The sequence below is a fragment of the Pyxicephalus adspersus genome, chromosome 3 (assembly GCF_032062135.1).
Source record: "Pyxicephalus adspersus chromosome 3, UCB_Pads_2.0, whole genome shotgun sequence".
NCBI lineage: Eukaryota > Metazoa > Chordata > Amphibia > Anura > Pyxicephalidae > Pyxicephalus > Pyxicephalus adspersus.
The window spans coordinates 23232690-23239056 of NC_092860.1; positions in this window are offsets into that span (position 1 = coordinate 23232690).

The following is a 6367-nucleotide window of genomic DNA, read 5'->3' on the forward strand; positions in this document are numbered from 1 at the left end:
TGGGTGCAAACATACTTATTGCCCCTTCTGACAACATTTCTGTATTTGTCAGCTACCATTGTATATAGACAAACCAGGAGACTTGCTGTCTTTTTTTTACCCCAATATAACACTAAAACACATAACCATTGCCGGTGTGTTTAAAAGAACATTGTGCTAAATAGACAGCCCAAACGCTTCCTTACCGCAGCACATATTAACGCAGGGCATAATTCACATGTTTTATGAACTGCACTTTGCTGCACTGTAAATAGGTGAATCTGGTCAAAGGGCCCTTTCATATATAAGCAGTGTATTATTGCACATATACACACATTCCATTAACCCCCTAAATTTTTAATGAGCTTCAAACCCACCACAATGCAACCTCATAAACCTTTTTTTCGTAATGCAGCACACTACAACACATGGTGACAAATGTAGTCATTCCAGAACAGTTTTTAACAATTGCACTGCAGATTTTGCTATAAAAGGAAACACGTAGAGCAGCTAAAATCATGCTTGGCGCTATATATATCCTGTTTATTATTATTATTATTATTATTATTAATAATAATAATAATAATAATAATGCTTATCTTGTTGGCAATGAAAAAAAGGGTTCCTGTGGATTAGGTTATTGTCATGCCAGGATTGCAGCAAGTAAAGGACCATAATTGCAAACATCTAACTGTCAGTACAGATTGTGTCTCTGCAAACATGCTTTAGATTGTATAAATGTGTCTCTACTTTTATCAGTATAGTTTGATTTTGTCATTATGACACTGACATGTTTCTGGTTGTCAAACTCCATTAAAAGAGAAAGGTTCAAGCACTGGAGGTTCAAGCAACATTGGACTGTTTCAAAGACACAAGGAATTGTAGTAGCAGTGCTATTTCAGTGAAGAGGGAGTTCCAGCCACTCATAACATTAAGCCCCACATTGGACTGTTTTCTTGACGCAGGGAATTGTAGTAGCAGTGCTATTTCAGTGAAGAGGGAGTTCCAGCCACTCATAACATTAAGCCCCACATTGGACTGTTTTCTTGACGCAGGGAATTGTAGTAGCAGTGCTATTTCAGTGAAGAGGGAGTTCCAGCCACTCATAACATTAAGCCCCACATTGGACTGTTTTCTTGACGCAGGGAATTGTAGTAGCAGTGCTATTTCAGTGAAGAGGGAGTTCCAGCCACTCATAACATTAAGCCCCACATTGGACTGTTTTCTTGACGCAGGGAATTGTAGTAGCAGTGCTATTTCAGTGAAGAGGGAGTTCCAGCCACTCATAACATTAAGCCCCACATTGGACTGTTTTCTTGACGCAGGGAATTGTAGTAGCAGTGCTATTTCAGTGAAGAGGGAGTTCCAGCCACTCATAACATTAAGCCCCACATTGGACTGTTTTCTTGACGCAGGGAATTGTAGTAGCAGTGCTATTTCAGTGAAGAGGGAGTTCCAGCCACTCATAACATTAAGCCCCACATTGGACTGTTTTCTTGACGCAGGGAATTGTAGTAGCAGTGCTATTTCAGTGAAGAGGGAGTTCCAGCCACTCATAACATTAAGCCCCACATTGGACTGTTTTCTTGACGCAGGGAATTGTAGTAGCAGTGCTATTTCAGTGAAGAGGGAGTTCCAGCCACTCATAACATTAAGCCCCACATTGGACTGTTTTCTTGACGCAGGGAATTGTAGTAGCAGTGCTATTTCAGTGAAGAGGGAGTTCCAGCCACTCATAACATTAAGCCCCACATTGGACTGTTTTCTTGACGCAGGGAATTGTAGTAGCAGTGCTATTTCAGTGAAGAGGGAGTTCCAGCCACTCATAACATTAAGCCCCACATTGGACTGTTTTCTTGACGCAGGGAATTGTAGTAGCAGTGCTATTTCAGTGAAGAGGGAGTTCCAGCCACTCATAACATTAAGCCCCACATTGGACTGTTTTCTTGACGCAGGGAATTGTAGTAGCAGTGCTATTTCAGTGAAGAGGGAGTTCCAGCCACTCATAACATTAAGCCCCACATTGGACTGTTTTCTTGACGCAGGGAATTGTAGTAGCAGTGCTATTTCAGTGAAGAGGGAGTTCCAGCCACTCATAACATTAAGCCCCACATTGGACTGTTTTCTTGACGCAGGGAATTGTAGTAGCAGTGCTATTTCAGTGAAGAGGGAGTTCCAGCCACTCATAACATTAAGCCCCACATTGGACTGTTTTCTTGACGCAGGGAATTGTAGTAGCAGTGCTATTTCAGTGAAGAGGGAGTTCCAGCCACTCATAACATTAAGCCCCACATTGGACTGTTTTCTTGACGCAGGGAATTGTAGTAGCAGTGCTATTTCAGTGAAGAGGGAGTTCCAGCCACTCATAACATTAAGCCCCACATTGGACTGTTTTCTTGACGCAGGGAATTGTAGTAGCAGTGCTATTTCAGTGAAGAGGGAGTTCCAGCCACTCATAACATTAAGCCCCACATTGGACTGTTTTCTTGACGCAGGGAATTGTAGTAGCAGTGCTATTTCAGTGAAGAGGGAGTTCCAGCCACTCATAACATTAAGCCCCACATTGGACTGTTTTCTTGACGCAGGGAATTGTAGTAGCAGTGCTATTTCAGTGAAGAGGGAGTTCCAGCCACTCATAACATTAAGCCCCACATTGGACTGTTTTCTTGACGCAGGGAATTGTAGTAGCAGTGCTATTTCAGTGAAGAGGGAGTTCCAGCCACTCATAACATTAAGCCCCACATTGGACTGTTTTCTTGACGCAGGGAATTGTAGTAGCAGTGCTATTTCAGTGAAGAGGGAGTTCCAGCCACTCATAACATTAAGCCCCACATTGGACTGTTTTCTTGACGCAGGGAATTGTAGTAGCAGTGCTATTTCAGTGAAGAGGGAGTTCCAGCCACTCATAACATTAAGCCCCACATTGGACTGTTTTCTTGACGCAGGGAATTGTAGTAGCAGTGCTATTTCAGTGAAGAGGGAGTTCCAGCCACTCATAACATTAAGCCCCACATTGGACTGTTTTCTTGACGCAGGGAATTGTAGTAGCAGTGCTATTTCAGTGAAGAGGGAGTTCCAGCCACTCATAACATTAAGCCCCACATTGGACTGTTTTCTTGACGCAGGGAATTGTAGTAGCAGTGCTATTTCAGTGAAGAGGGAGTTCCAGCCACTCATAACATTAAGCCCCACATTGGACTGTTTTCTTGACGCAGGGAATTGTAGTAGCAGTGCTATTTCAGTGAAGAGGGAGTTCCAGCCACTCATAACATTAAGCCCCACATTGGACTGTTTTCTTGACGCAGGGAATTGTAGTAGCAGTGCTATTTCAGTGAAGAGGGAGTTCCAGCCACTCATAACATTAAGCCCCACATTGGACTGTTTTCTTGACGCAGGGAATTGTAGTAGCAGTGCTATTTCAGTGAAGAGGGAGTTCCAGCCACTCATAACATTAAGCCCCACATTGGACTGTTTTCTTGACGCAGGGAATTGTAGTAGCAGTGCTATTTCAGTGAAGAGGGAGTTCCAGCCACTCATAACATTAAGCCCCACATTGGACTGTTTTCTTGACGCAGGGAATTGTAGTAGCAGTGCTATTTCAGTGAAGAGGGAGTTCCAGCCACTCATAACATTAAGCCCCACATTGGACTGTTTTCTTGACGCAGGGAATTGTAGTAGCAGTGCTATTTCAGTGAAGAGGGAGTTCCAGCCACTCATAACATTAAGCCCCACATTGGACTGTTTTCTTGACGCAGGGAATTGTAGTAGCAGTGCTATTTCAGTGAAGAGGGAGTTCCAGCCACTCATAACATTAAGCCCCACATTGGACTGTTTTCTTGACGCAGGGAATTGTAGTAGCAGTGCTATTTCAGTGAAGAGGGAGTTCCAGCCACTCATAACATTAAGCCCCACATTGGACTGTTTTCTTGACGCAGGGAATTGTAGTAGCAGTGCTATTTCAGTGAAGAGGGAGTTCCAGCCACTCATAACATTAAGCCCCACATTGGACTGTTTTCTTGACGCAGGGAATTGTAGTAGCAGTGCTATTTCAGTGAAGAGGGAGTTCCAGCCACTCATAACATTAAGCCCCACATTGGACTGTTTTCTTGACGCAGGGAATTGTAGTAGCAGTGCTATTTCAGTGAAGAGGGAGTTCCAGCCACTCATAACATTAAGCCCCACATTGGACTGTTTTCTTGACGCAGGGAATTGTAGTAGCAGTGCTATTTCAGTGAAGAGGGAGTTCCAGCCACTCATAACATTAAGCCCCACATTGGACTGTTTTCTTGACGCAGGGAATTGTAGTAGCAGTGCTATTTCAGTGAAGAGGGAGTTCCAGCCACTCATAACATTAAGCCCCACATTGGACTGTTTTCTTGACGCAGGGAATTGTAGTAGCAGTGCTATTTCAGTGAAGAGGGAGTTCCAGCCACTCATAACATTAAGCCCCACATTGGACTGTTTTCTTGACGCAGGGAATTGTAGTAGCAGTGCTATTTCAGTGAAGAGGGAGTTCCAGCCACTCATAACATTAAGCCCCACATTGGACTGTTTTCTTGACGCAGGGAATTGTAGTAGCAGTGCTATTTCAGTGAAGAGGGAGTTCCAGCCACTCATAACATTAAGCCCCACATTGGACTGTTTTCTTGACGCAGGGAATTGTAGTAGCAGTGCTATTTCAGTGAAGAGGGAGTTCCAGCCACTCATAACATTAAGCCCCACATTGGACTGTTTTCTTGACGCAGGGAATTGTAGTAGCAGTGCTATTTCAGTGAAGAGGGAGTTCCAGCCACTCATAACATTAAGCCCCACATTGGACTGTTTTCTTGACGCAGGGAATTGTAGTAGCAGTGCTATTTCAGTGAAGAGGGAGTTCCAGCCACTCATAACATTAAGCCCCACATTGGACTGTTTTCTTGACGCAGGGAATTGTAGTAGCAGTGCTATTTCAGTGAAGAGGGAGTTCCAGCCACTCATAACATTAAGCCCCACATTGGACTGTTTTCTTGACGCAGGGAATTGTAGTAGCAGTGCTATTTCAGTGAAGAGGGAGTTCCAGCCACTCATAACATTAAGCCCCACATTGGACTGTTTTCTTGACGCAGGGAATTGTAGTAGCAGTGCTATTTCAGTGAAGAGGGAGTTCCAGCCACTCATAACATTAAGCCCCACATTGGACTGTTTTCTTGACGCAGGGAATTGTAGTAGCAGTGCTATTTCAGTGAAGAGGGAGTTCCAGCCACTCATAACATTAAGCCCCACATTGGACTGTTTTCTTGACGCAGGGAATTGTAGTAGCAGTGCTATTTCAGTGAAGAGGGAGTTCCAGCCACTCATAACATTAAGCCCCACATTGGACTGTTTTCTTGACGCAGGGAATTGTAGTAGCAGTGCTATTTCAGTGAAGAGGGAGTTCCAGCCACTCATAACATTAAGCCCCACATTGGACTGTTTTCTTGACGCAGGGAATTGTAGTAGCAGTGCTATTTCAGTGAAGAGGGAGTTCCAGCCACTCATAACATTAAGCCCCACATTGGACTGTTTTCTTGACGCAGGGAATTGTAGTAGCAGTGCTATTTCAGTGAAGAGGGAGTTCCAGCCACTCATAACATTAAGCCCCACATTGGACTGTTTTCTTGACGCAGGGAATTGTAGTAGCAGTGCTATTTCAGTGAAGAGGGAGTTCCAGCCACTCATAACATTAAGCCCCACATTGGACTGTTTTCTTGACGCAGGGAATTGTAGTAGCAGTGCTATTTCAGTGAAGAGGGAGTTCCAGCCACTCATAACATTAAGCCCCACATTGGACTGTTTTCTTGACGCAGGGAATTGTAGTAGCAGTGCTATTTCAGTGAAGAGGGAGTTCCAGCCACTCATAACATTAAGCCCCACATTGGACTGTTTTCTTGACGCAGGGAATTGTAGTAGCAGTGCTATTTCAGTGAAGAGGGAGTTCCAGCCACTCATAACATTAAGCCCCACATTGGACTGTTTTCTTGACGCAGGGAATTGTAGTAGCAGTGCTATTTCAGTGAAGAGGGAGTTCCAGCCACTCATAACATTAAGCCCCACATTGGACTGTTTTCTTGACGCAGGGAATTGTAGTAGCAGTGCTATTTCAGTGAAGAGGGAGTTCCAGCCACTCATAACATTAAGCCCCACATTGGACTGTTTTCTTGACGCAGGGAATTGTAGTAGCAGTGCTATTTCAGTGAAGAGGGAGTTCCAGCCACTCATAACATTAAGCCCCACATTGGACTGTTTTCTTGACGCAGGGAATTGTAGTAGCAGTGCTATTTCAGTGAAGAGGGAGTTCCAGCCACTCATAACATTAAGCCCCACATTGGACTGTTTTCTTGACGCAGGGAATTGTAGTAGCAGTGCTATT